The sequence below is a fragment of the Herpailurus yagouaroundi genome, unplaced genomic scaffold (assembly GCF_014898765.1).
Source record: "Herpailurus yagouaroundi ecotype Mexico unplaced genomic scaffold, PumYag 159, whole genome shotgun sequence".
Classification (NCBI taxonomy): domain Eukaryota; kingdom Metazoa; phylum Chordata; class Mammalia; order Carnivora; family Felidae; genus Herpailurus; species Herpailurus yagouaroundi.
The window spans coordinates 4,091,723-4,105,029 of NW_024412400.1; the positions used below are offsets into that span (position 1 = coordinate 4,091,723).

The 13,307-nt window shown below is 41.5% G+C and overlaps 1 protein-coding gene across 49 annotated transcripts in view; it reads left to right on the plus strand.

Moving 5' to 3' along the window:
* Nucleotides 1–13,307, plus strand: part of ARPP21 (cAMP regulated phosphoprotein 21) — a 156,369-nt gene that overhangs the window by 1,618 nt on the left and 141,444 nt on the right. The window contains exon 1 of one of the 49 annotated variants that reach the window (XM_040479675.1): nt 2,951–3,144. The exons of 47 other annotated variants lie outside the window; for them this stretch is intronic. The gene's annotated coding sequence lies outside the window, so the exon portion shown is untranslated. One more of the 49 variants, XM_040479676.1, reaches the window with a different exon arrangement.

The following is a 13,307-nucleotide window of genomic DNA, read 5'->3' on the forward strand; positions in this document are numbered from 1 at the left end:
CTGTTCCCCCCCCCCCTCCTTCGTGTTTGTAGAAAACCGTTGATGTTATACATGTATTGATTGTGTTTCTATGTTTCATCACAGGAGGGGCAGACTCCCCTCCGCCAGATGAGGCAGACAGGGAAAGCTGGAAGAGAACAGAGAAGGGCAGTTTTCCTCGTGGGCGAAGTCTACAGCGATGTCTGCGGGTTTCGTGGTAGAAAGTTTGGGACCCTCTCATTCCATTTGAAAGAACCGTGCAAGGGGCGGAGAAGTTGCCATGGGTTTGTCGCTCTTGCAGGAATTGGGGTCCCGGCTCCCAGGGGATTTGTGGGGGAAGAGGGCGGGTAGAGACGATGGTGGTGACCTTTTATTTTTACGTGTTTGAAATGTGTGTTTCATTGCAAACTCCGAATGCAATGTCTTCTGTCTGAGGTTGTAGATACGGTTGGTGGAATTGCCTGGAATAGTGCAGGTATTTAGAAAGTTTCTTAAGGAAGAGAAATTGACTCAGTCCATGTTTCTGCATGGAAATGGAGCGGGAGTGGATGTGGCTCAGTACTCGATCACCTCCCCACGATACAAGATGAGGACAGAGTCCGAGTCTAAAAGGAAAAGCAGGGAGGCGTTGGAAGTTACAGAGGATTGGGAGGCTAGTGTGCACCTTGCAAGGCTGGTGGAAATCGTTTTCTGGAGAATGTGTCTAGAGGGCAGATACCCCTTTTGATTGCTGATTTTTAAAGTCTATGGGTATGACACTGTAGCCTCTCCCAAAAGGATGGCAAAGTTGAAAGGAATCTGTACAAGATTTGGCTCAAATGCTGAATAATTCTAAACGGTTCCCACCTGCTCCTCGCTTACTTTGGAGATCAAAATTGCTGTGATTGTTTTAAGAAAACAGAGAAATGGAGATGATGGGGAATCATCTTTCATTTGCTGGAAGTTGGGAACCTTTGACATGCACTTAAAAATAAATGCTCCCCCTCCTTTGATCCTCTGTGTTTGGGTCAGCATGGGACATGCCTGTCTTAATAGGATTTTGGTTAATGTCGTTTTCACCAAAGACGGTGGCTTGAAGAGTTCTAGCGTGTTCTGTTCGAATAGCCAAGTAATCGACGATCTTGGCAGTAATTGCTTCTGCTGCACACCTAATGTGGATCGCATGTGAGAAATTACGTGCGCTCATTTCGGGTCTATATGGGATTTGTAAGGTATGTATTTGTGTTTGATCCGGTATTTCCTCTCGCCACATTCCTTCACTCCTTCTTGTCACTTCAACTAGCAGAATATTTTAAAAATTTCTGGAGCATGGGTTTCGTATATTCTTTAAGGGCTGTGCTTCATCACAAACGATGCAGAAGGCTAACCTCTCCCTGTCCTTGCTTATCAATACTATTTGCTTGTTTTAAACAGTTTGGTTTAGATGCAGTTTTTAAGACATTCAGACGCTGTGCCTCCATGGCTCCGTTTCTCCGGACGTGCTTTGTGTTAGTTGATGAGTGAGAATATAACCCAGTTGCGGTAGGCGAATGCCTGTTGAACAGAATACTTTGGTTTAAGTAAGGCATATTTAAAGCAACTTACACAGTTTTAGAAATTGACTTTCAGCTTCTCAGTGATTTAATTTCACAACACGCTGGTGTCTCTTTTCCGGTGTTCAGCCCAGAGACAGGTTTGTGTGCGCTGTTAGATTTGCAAATTGCTGACCTTCCAGTGACTTTCCCTCTTAGATCCCAGCTGAGTATGGTTACCTTAAGAACTGTGGCATTAGCCCTGTTAGAGCATGCTCCACTGGGGAGTTCGGTGCTGTCTATTTTTAATGCTATTTAATGAAGGAGCGAGCGCCTCACTCAGCAATAAAAGAAGCATGATGGAAGACAGAACAGTGCATGGTTTTGGATACGGGAGAAGGATGTTTGAAAAGGTACAGACTGGCTGTGGGAAACGGTAATTTTAATTAGTCCTGATATACAGTGCTAACAGAAATCAGTTGATTTTAATGGGAGAAGTACACATGAATAGTCTGCTGTGTGTTTTCATAAACCTCTTCAGTAATTCTTAGAAGCCAGACTCAGCCACTAGAATGCCTGAAAACTTAAAAAAGAGACACTAACCAAGGAGTTGCTGCACACGTACAATTTTTCCTACGAGCTGTCGTATTCTTGGATGGTGAGAAGTGCAGAAATCATTTTACATCCCTAAAATACTGTCCTCGTGAAGGGTTTGGAGCTTGTAAAATGTTTGGGGGGCATAAAATAACTAGCATCCTTCTAAGATATTGTAACGTGAAGCTCTGCCTTGTGACTTTTTGTGTTTCTTTCATAAACTTGGAATCTGGATCCAGAATTGTGGCAACTGAGGCAGGAAGTTTGGGTTGAACTTGATAGAATATTCGAGTTGTTTTCCTTCCTTCCTTTGAGATAAGCACAATAGATTATCTTAGTTTAAATATTTTTGAACTGTAGATAGCAGGGCAAGCACTAGTAATTTTTGGAACGTTATAACGAGGGGGGAAATATCTTAATGTCATAGTGCGTAAAACCTAAGAAGCCATCTGTCTGCGACATTGGTATAATGCAGAACACCTGTCTTGAGGCAGACAGTGAAAATGTCCAGTCAGAAAGGTCTGTGTTGTTCGTTTTCATCTTAACAACATGCTATGATCGAGTTATATATCCCTGTTCGAAGCGAAGCTGATTAGACAAATGCCTACGTAGTTTCAAAATTGAGAAACGTAAGGAAAAGTGAGAAGTTTTTATTCAGTGGGGAAGTGAGTTACGTAAGTAGTGTTAAATAAAGCTGTTAGGGCTGTGTACAGAGTTGTTCTAGATCTTGTCCATTTCTGTGAAGGATAACTCCCCCCCCCCCCCGCCCCCGACCCGCAATAAACCACTAAGGGAAATGCATTGGAAGGAGTTACTGTAATTGGTTGCCGGTGTTCGTGTTTTCTACTTTGTACTTTTAGAGGGGAAAATTACAATCCACACGGGCTGCAACATTTCCCTTAGTGGTCATGCTCCTTGGACCCCAGTGCTGATACCTTTCTCAAGAGTCTCAAATCAGGGGCCATTCTCATCTGAATTCAATGTAGATTTTGCCTGTGGACCAGATAATGATAAGCTACATGAGCAGAGCGTGGAATGAGTCAGCCACTGAAGACACAAGGTACAACACAGCCAGAAGGGACTATAACTGGGGGTCCTCGTTAGGATTAGGAGACAGTTTGAAGTCCGTAAGGCTGGAAATTGCAAATGAACCGGTTCCATAGGAGTTAGTGTTAATTCAGATCTGCTTTGCGACAAGGTTAAGAAGGAAGATGGGGTTTAAAAATGATGTGGCCGTGAAAGTCATTTCTTCAGGTGGTGAGTATTGGCATCGTTCTAACTGGTACCACACAGTGGTAGTGTGTTTAGAAATTTGTGAATTTCTGATCAGAAAAAGAATTGGCTTCCTTAGCAATGCATTATGTCACCTGGAAAGTTCTGGACGTGTTTGAAGTCAGCGATGAACTTACAAAATCCGTATTTCCTCTCTTTAGACAAAGGACCTTTATTTTTTTAGGAAATCTGTGATTCCAGAGGCTCTCTGTGTCCCCTGACTTTTCTTTCTTTTGTTTTTCATTCTAATATTTAGAATTAAATACGATAAATAATTTCAAGCTGCGACGTAAGTAAATGTTGAAGGACTGTTGGAGGCAAAAAAGCATGTTAGCAGGATGTGTTTGTGACTGGGTTTGTTTTTCTCAGGCTATCTTTGTTTGTGGGTGTTACTTTAAGGGACCTTTATGCCAAGTTCTAATAAATTGGTTTTTTTAGTGCCTCATCTAAATGAATTTTGCTCATTTTGGGTTAAATTTAGCCCTGGATGTTCACAGGGTTTATTCCTTGTTTTTACTTCACGACAGTTTCATTTCCATGGGGATCAGATCTCAGCCGAGATACAAAGTGTTTCAATTATAGACATAAATACAGGATTCTTGATAAAGAATCAAGTGCTTGAGATGCAGTATCAAGTGCATTCAGCAGTTTTGAATGTTTGGTAGCATTGTTATCGTATGGTCTCCAAATCGTCTGCAGTCTGGTGATTTCCTCCCCCCCCCCCCACCCCCACTGCCCCCATGTGGCATAAAATGCCCGCACAACATTTGAAGACACCTTTCTCTAAGATCACTGGGACATTTCTGCGCCCTGGGAGATAGCTGGACAAGGAAACCAAAGAGGGAATTGAAATAATTATACCAGGAAAATGGAGAGCATATTGGAAAAAAAACAAAAAAGAAAAGAATCGACTTGAATACACCACATTGACTCTCCACTTTCCAGCTGAATCCTCAGCATCATGTTACGTTCCTCCTTCCTTGCTGCCCCCAAGGAGCTTAGTGTTGCCAGATGGAACGGGTGTTAATCACTACGTAGAGCCAGAGTAGATCGATGTTTTGAATTCCTCTACACGCTCTTCCCAAGGAGATTTCTTCTGGCATTTTTTTTTTTTTTTGGGGCCCCCGCTTAATGTACATGTCACCGCCACAGGTTATATAAGATTTTTCCTGTTGTAATCAAGTGATGAGTATTAGGGTAGCACTGCAATTCCGACGCAATTACAATGTTGAGGGATTAGTCCAGAATTGTCTCACTCAAGGCACGTACTCATTCTTCACTACATTTAGTGCAGGGGTTCTTAATGATGGAGGTACATTCTCTTGCATTTGTATAATTGTCCGTGGATTCTTTATCACACACTAAATACTTGAGATAAGGACGAAGACCGTCTCTAAGGGATGGAAACAAGGTGGATGGTGCTCATATCTTTAGCAGCTTTTCCTCTAATTGCTTGAGATATAATACTTTAGAACGTTCTAGTCCCTAGCATCATACTTAAAGGGAAAGGTCTGCATCTTGACTTATTTTGATCTAGTTGCCATTATGAAGCAACACCAATAATTGAAGTAAAACATTTCGGCACCTTTAGGAAACAAAATAGAACATCGCTTTCTCAAGTTTTAAGGTCCTCGAGATCCAAGTATACTGTCCCTTGGTGTGTGAATCAGGGCCTACCTGTCACCTGATGGGTCAGGTAATTTGAATTGCTTTCAGGTGATCCCATCACTGATGCAGAGATCTGGAAGAATCAAACATGGGTCAAAAGAGGATGAAGGAAGGTCATGAGGACTCACTGGAATTCAGGGACTACTCGTAATCGTTTAACTGTTATTTGCTCATAAACTCGATAGGAAAATAAAGAGGTATTACATTCCTTTTGCAGCTTTTACAAAAAGCTATTTTAAAATGTTTCCAGAACCACAAGCTAAAATCCTCACACAAAGTTCTCATATTTATTGATAAGAAAATGTCTATACTCCACACTGGCCTGTTTAACTTAGCCTTTTGCTTGTTGACACGTATGTAAGTTTGGTGGAAGTCCCATCATTGCTGGCATTTGACGATTCAGTCATTAAAGAGCTTTTGGACAGATTCATTAACTGAATTCATTAATTGTCAGGACTTTGCAGCCATATCTGTGATCCGATTTTCTCTGGTTTGTGAAAATGATCACAGTAATACTTTAAAAGGTAACACTTTTAAATTACCCGGTTTTATATTTATTTATTTTAAATTCACTTAGATATGTTGGTATGGTAGGAATTTCAGGGAACTGTCAGAGCGCTAAAGATAAATTCAAAAATCCCACTGCAAACAATTCTCTGGCATTAATGAGTCTTCATTCCCCCCCCCCCCACTGTGGCGATGATTTAACTTTGGTCACGGCGCCTAATGCCTTTGTGAAGATTGAAACCTTTCTCCAACCCTGAAATTTCCACATAATCACTAACAGAATTCTAGAAAGATAAAATAACATAGCATGCGATCGTGTTGTATGCACATCCTGTTGCTATTTGCTTAAGCACTGTTAAACACTCTAACTGGATGCCTCAATCTTTATTATTTATTATCATAGCAATTGTCTTCATCCACAACAATGGATGACTTCGTTTTTAATGTTTTGTTTTGTTTTTTTGTTCCTTCAGTGTCAAGAGGTAAGAGAGTACACACAGTTAATGTGAGAGTTTACATACGAAAACGAATACATTCTAGGACCAGGATGTCAATATCCCTCCAAGAGAGATACTATTTTATTCCACAGATGATCGATCGCAGTGGGTGCATTTTTGGTCACATAGGATGTCAGAAGCTGTCGACAGATGTTTGGAATTCACTGCAGCTTCCGATTCAAAGTCAGGTTAAAACTAAGGGAGGGGATGTATACGGAAGGTGTGCTGCAGGCTTATCTGAGAGGGAGCTGTGACCAAGGAAGAGCTCCGTAGGGTTCTGCAGGGTACAGATATGCGCAAAACTTGAATCAAAAACAAAAGTTTAAAACAAAAGCCTCGCGAAACAAGGCTCCTGGTGGTGTATCCGAATCTCACGGCTCCATAGCGGGCCTGTATAAACAAACACTCAGTTTAGCACCTGAACAACCTGTCCTGATGTCGGGCTTCTGAGTCTTCGGGTGCTGATGGCCAAGACTCTAAACCCCTCCATGCGTCACAGTCTCTGCAGGTGAAATTACGTAGTGACAACAGTCCGATAGGAACAGATTACTCCTTCTTTGGCTTTAACAGTTTAGTTCGTGTCGCGTTGCTTCCATTTTCTCGTTTAGGAAGTGGGATCGGGCCCACCCCGAAGGATTAAAGCAGATACAGAGTACCCGGCACAGGCACGTAGGTTTCATTCACTAAAAAGAAGCCATCATCTTTCATAAAAAAAAAACCGTAGAGATTTAAGCTGGTTACATAAATGAGCCACACCTCCCTTGAAGGTTTGCTGTTGTTGTTGTTCGGAAGTAAGAGTACAGCTCTCTTTTCTTCGGCCCCGTAACGTGTTCGACGGTTACAATTGGAGAGGAACCTTTGTGACGGTCACGGTTAGAGACAAGCTTTACTCTTTTTCTGTGTCTATGAAATCCGGAAGGCCAGGCCAAGGTGCTCGTCGCTTTAGGAGCATGCACTTTGCAAGAACCCCGATGTGTAACCCGGCTCTAAGGGAAGGGGCAGCCCAATTCAGAGTTGTCTACAGAGTGAACGGATGGATATTATTTCTCCAAAAGAGTTTAACTGGGTCATCCAGTGGTGGCTAAAGAACCGAACAAGAAGGGGGTGGAAGGGATCCATGAGGGAATGATTTTAAATCCTGTGTTAATGGGTGAAAGCTCTTAAGCAGCAGACTTGAACTGGCATGGGAGATGGAAATATCTTCAGCTACCTCGGAGACGTTAAAACAAGTGACACTTGGGTCTCACTGGTAGGCTCCCAGACACCCCACCGATGGCTTTGTTCCTAAGCACTGAGTGAGTTGTTTGGGCTGAGCAGCTGATCTGGCCTCTGATCCCGAGGCATTTGCTCTTTTGCCGAAATGAATCACTTCCGCCCTTGGGTGAAAGTGGCCAGAGAAGGGGAGAAACTCCCCTCAAAAGGGGGGTTTCATCAGTTGGTGGCCCCGTCAGGAAATGGGAAACCACCAGTCCCGTTCAACACCGAAGAAGGTGAGCTGTGCGAAGCGATACGTTTGCCAAATAATGGAGTTTTGTTTTCGATTATAATTTGCATATCAGCCGTTCTTCTGAGGGATAACACAGTCCGAAAGTTATCCAATGAAACTTCTCAGAAGGTGTCTGAGAATGAACTTAGAATCCTTTGGTATTGTGGTATTTGCTGGAAAACAAGGAAAGGGTAGACAGATTTTATACGTGTGTGTGTGTGTCCATATATATATATATATATATATATATATATGTATACGTATACATGTATGTATATACATATGTGTTTATATATCTATATGTACATACATATGTATATATACGCATATATCCATACACTTATATACACATATACATACATATGTATATATGTAATATATATATTACATATCTTGTCCACAGTATAGATCCCATACATAAGAGGTATGTTCTATATCTTGTCTATCATATATATGATAATTCATCTATAATCAGCATATATCTGTATCTATACCTGTATCTAGAATCTGCATTCTCCACACGCTTAGATATGAGTCATCTACCTAACTCACATGAAGCAAAAAAGTAGTTTGGCCCCAAAGCATATTTCCTACCTCTTCTACTGCCCTTAGCAGTTTTTGCTTGCACGTGGCAGATCTTTAATCCAAGTTTGTTGAACTAAAAATTGATCTTTATATTTTCGATGGCATCTAACACTCCGGACTTAAAAGCAGCCCTAAGTAAAGGTTTAATTGTGTTTTTCCCCTAAATTGTCAGCGTACGTGGGCCTGACATTCATTCATCTTTCTAAAAAGGAGAACAAAGATACGCCCTCCCGCATAGGGGAAATTGTAACTGTTCTCGAGATTTGTCTGGGCTCTCACAAGGAAGTGCGTGCTACAGATGTCAGACCATGACTAGGGCTTCTACAAGAGTAACAAAGTCCCTAAAACTTCGGTCTGCTTTGACGGAATACGTAGATGACTTTTTCAGCTGCATGGAAGGGAATTAAGGTCAACACTCAGTTAATAAATAAATTGCGAGAGCGGATGGGGCCAAGGCAAGTTCACAAGCAATTTCCAAATCACTGGTACACAGAGTTAGCGACAACTCATGTTTACTGGACAGGTGCCTGGGGAGAGATTAACCACGGTGAAGGTGATCCAGGATGTGGGGAGAGAATTCACTCCTCCGAGGGCTGAGTGAGCTTGCAGTGCTGGAGCAGAAGGCAGGGGTGAGGAAGAGAGGGAGAAGAGAATTTGGCAAACTGGGGGGGGGGGGGTCTCCAGGCCCCTCTTCCTGCCCGGAAGCTATGCAGCTCTAACCAAACAGAAGCAGGGCCTGCCTTCTCTCTCTGTCGGCTCAGGTCACGATCTCGCGGTTCGCGTGTTCGAGCCCCATGTCGAGCTCTGTGCTGACAGCTCGGAGCCTGGAGCCTGCTTCGGATTCTGTGTCTCCCTCTCTCTCTCTGCCCCTTCCCCCCTCACGTTGTGCCTCTGTCTCTTAAAAATAAACATTAAAAAAAAAAGAAAAGAAAAAGAAAGTTAGCCAGGCCTCCTTCTGGATTTGTTTGGAAATACCACAGAGAGTTTACTCTGAATACCCTTCCAGGAGCAATTTGAGACTTTAAGAACTAGAAATGACTTCAAATACAACTGTGGTAGGTAGACTCGTGATTTGTACACTTCGCAGGTAAAACCAATAGATCTATCCAACAGAAGGCCATTTGTATAATCCAAGATGGGCCCAACAGATCTAGCAAGAGACCTCTAAAATCCATTTTTCTAAAATCACCTGACAACATTACGTCATTGTTTTGACCTGCCTGTGAGCATAGATTGCTTCTGATGTTTTAAGAAAAGATGAGGAGATACCAACTTGTTTCATCACTTGTAGATTAGATCCTGGGGCTTAGGTGGGGATCATATGATTTGCACCAGTAGTCAAGGAATTGATAGAACTGAGAAGGACCCAGACCTGCCAACTTGAAAGAACCCCTATATTTTACTCCAAGTCTTGGTGAACTTATCTAATGTTACTGAATTGATCGAAAGCCAAACTTTGGGTGTTCCTGATGAAATACACCATAAGCATTAAGGAAAATCTACATGAAAGCAAGGTGGTATGTTTCTGTATTTTTCAGGGAAGCTACTGAGTGGCCATTGGTGGAGGAAATCTGTACTTATTTCTGTATTGATTAGGTCATTAGTGCCATTTGTTCTGCTCTGCGGGGATTACTTCCCTTGGTTTGTTCCTTCTGCTCTCTGAACGACCTCATTTGTCCGGGCAAAAACTCTTTATCAAGATGGAGATCCAAGATTTTTCTATAGTTCTTCCGGTATCGTCCACTAAAGCCACAGGGACAGTGATAAGAAAAATCAGGATTCCCTCTATGGATTCTGACTTTGCCTCTGGATCATTTTTGATCGAAAGCTGGTTGTGGGGTGGTTGTTTTGGAAAAATAATTTGTTCAATTGTTTTGCAGTGCGACTGTCAACGGATACTTACGAGCTGCCTCTTGTGCGAAAGGGAGTTGTGTGCGCATGTGATGTCCAGATGAATCTACCCTCGGTTGTGGTCACAGCTGTGGTTGTGTGAAAGGGACTGTGTGCTCATGTGATGCCCACATGAATATACCCTCGGTTGTGATCACAGCTGTGGCTGAATTTCTGTTGTAGCATACTGGGGGATTCTTGTCTAAGGAAAAAGAAAGGTGTATATTTCATCCTCCTGTTTTTTTCTTTGCAGTGTAACTTACACGGTAACATACAACAGCCATGGGAAACACAGGGATTCAGATCTTACCTGCAGATTAGGAGTTGAGAACCAAGGGGGTAGTGAAAGGGTATGTGGTGGGGCCATGGCATAGAAGGATGTGGAAATTAACTTGTGAAACTGGTAGAGTGCCTGGAAATCTGTCTGCCTGCATCTCAAATCTGTATTTGTGGCTGCCATTTGAGACAAGAATAGATTCTCAGCTCCTGATTTCACCCATGCTTGGGACACATCCTCTCCTGGTGCCAAAGAAGGGCAATAGGTCTGAGGTCAAGGTGACCTAAGTTTAAGTTTGAATCTCATCTCTGCTTCTCACTGGCCTCGCCAAGTGACCTTCAGTGTCCTTCTTGCAGTATGTAGATAGCAGCACTCCCTTCATGAGCTATCCTCTGTAAGATATTTGCCACAAAATAGAAATGTTATCTCCTTCCTGCTTTCTTCTACAGGGACTGTTTATCCATTAAAACATTGAAAACTATAAGAATGTGCAATGAAATTATATATCAATACTTGTTTTGAAAATAATGTAAAGTTGTAGTTTGAGTCCTAAGTATTTTGTCTGTGGATTACTGAGGAAAAAAAAAACATAAACAATGATTTTAAGGGGTGTTGGGATTCTTTCGCATTAGCTTTTATAAGATGTTAACAATACGTATCACGTGGTTGGGGGGGGGACAAAAACTACAACATATCTAAACACATATCTTTACTTACTTGTGTCCAACAATCTGAAACAATGCTATTGATTTAAGGGACCCAGTAGTTCACGTTTGCATAAAAACAGATACCCAGGGATAAGTGATTAGGGAAAATATTCATTAAAAGTTTTTTGAAAACACAAATGAAAAAATGATTTTGAAGATCTTTATCAAGTGTTAAGTAGAGTTTAAAACTTTTATTATTATTATTTTTTTAACGTTTATTGATTTTTGAGACAGAGGGAGACACGCAGAATCTGCAGCAGGCTCCGGGCTCTGAGCTGCCAGCACAGAGCCCGACGCGGGGCTCGAACTCACAGACTATGAGGTTATGACCTGAGCCTACGTGGGAGGCTCAACCGACTGAGCCACCCAGACGCCCCATCAACTGTTAGGTGGAGTTTAAAGAATTGTCTGTCTTTTTTTTTTTTTTTTTTTCCGAATGGATTCACAAGGCTTGGGCTTTTCGGTGCATGTGTGACAAGACTTTTTTGTGATTCTTTGTAGTTAAGGCATTATGTCTTGCTCTTTGAATCTGTGTTCTGAGCTGTCCCCCCGTGTCAAGTTGGGGAAAAGTGCTGCCTTGTATATTTATACTCTGTCTCTGTCCCAGGGGAAAGAGCTGACGCCAGGTCGCATAAACCTCTTGTCAGGCCACCTGCCAACACGTGTTCATGCCATTTACCGATATTGAGGATGAAATGACCCATTTTAACTAATATGTTCCCCCTGAAATTATCTTCAGGAAAACTTGAAGTTCCAGTTCGCCAGTGTGAGCTCTCTTCGTCGACGATTTGTCCTCAGTTTGTTTGGTCCCAAGTGAACCCGAGACACCTGCAGCATCATGTACACTCATTCTTTGCCCTTGGGTCCTGCTTGTTTGTCGCAGAGGGTGGCGGTTGCTTTTGGCAGATGTACAGGATCAAAGTAGCCTTTTTATCTTTCTGCCCTCGGGGAGTCAGTTTCTCAGATAGAGGAAGTGGTGAGGCTAACAGAAATTTCAGCTCACCCCGAAATAAAAGTCAAATGGATTAGGTGTGATAACCCTATTTATTAATGATTTGTCAAAGGCAGTGGCTTTGTGAAGTTGTTGGACGGAGAAATTTAGGGACTGGGCTTCCTTTTTACTAAGTAAATGTTTACGCCGTAGTTTGTGGCCCGAAGGAAATTAACAACCAAAATAATCTTATTGATTTTTTCATCTAGGTAACCTGAAGAAATGGAAAATCTTAGAAATACTATCTATAGGTAAATATTAAGGATTTATTCGATAGCAGTGTATTTTACATTATATACAGAGAGGATATCGCCCTAAATTTCTGTATAATTTATCTTATGCATTACTAGGTTTGCTTGGATAAATATTGGTCTTCGACTAGGGAATTACCTATAATTTTATTGCTGGGAATTTTTTCTGAAGGGAGAACAGAATAACAGAAAATGAATACGTATGCATACTCTTTTATACATATACACGTGTGTGTATTTTAAAAGTACATACACACATGTCATATACCATATTATATATATGATATGATTTGTATTTATTGAATATATATATATACACATTGGGAATCTGGTTATATTATAAAAATTACACACATGTATCTAATATAGTACATATTAGATGTGGTATAATATTCTGGTATATACATACATTTGGGAACTGGTTATGTTATAAAACGAGTACTCCCTTATCATTGCCCGTCTGCAGTGATACAATGGCAAGATGGAAACAGAGGGTGGGGCGATGAATTGATCCTTTCAATCAAAAAGTTAGAGATTTCTCTCGACTTTAAGCTTCGAGAAGCCATAAGGCTTCGAGACAAATTTTACTAAGTGAATTTAAAGTTGCTTTGATTTAAAAACGATTTTTAAAACATAGCACCTTAAGAGAAGAGAAGAAGATTGCAAATTCCATTAGAAAAAGAGGTTGGAGCCTCTGTTCTGGGTGATTACAGGGAGATAGATGCAGGTTTCCCCCTGAGTTGTAGTCTGAGGGTCTCCAGCGTAGGACTCTAAAGTCCGTGGAGAGAAGATAATCCCGAGTCTGAAAGACTGGATATTCTCAGGGTCAAGGAAAAACTTACATAAAAATTAGTGAGCACTAGAGAAGAAAACTATGAATGCAAAACAAAAAACAAAAAACAAAAAAAACCGTGCAGACAGCGGTTTATAACAGCTTTATTCATAATTGCCTCAAACTGGAGACAACCCAGATGTCCTTCCAAAGATGCCTGGGGAAACTGTGACACATCCATACAGTGGAATATTACATAGCGATAAAAAGGAACCAATTATGAATTCACGTGGCAATTTGAATGGGTCTCAGGGGCGTTG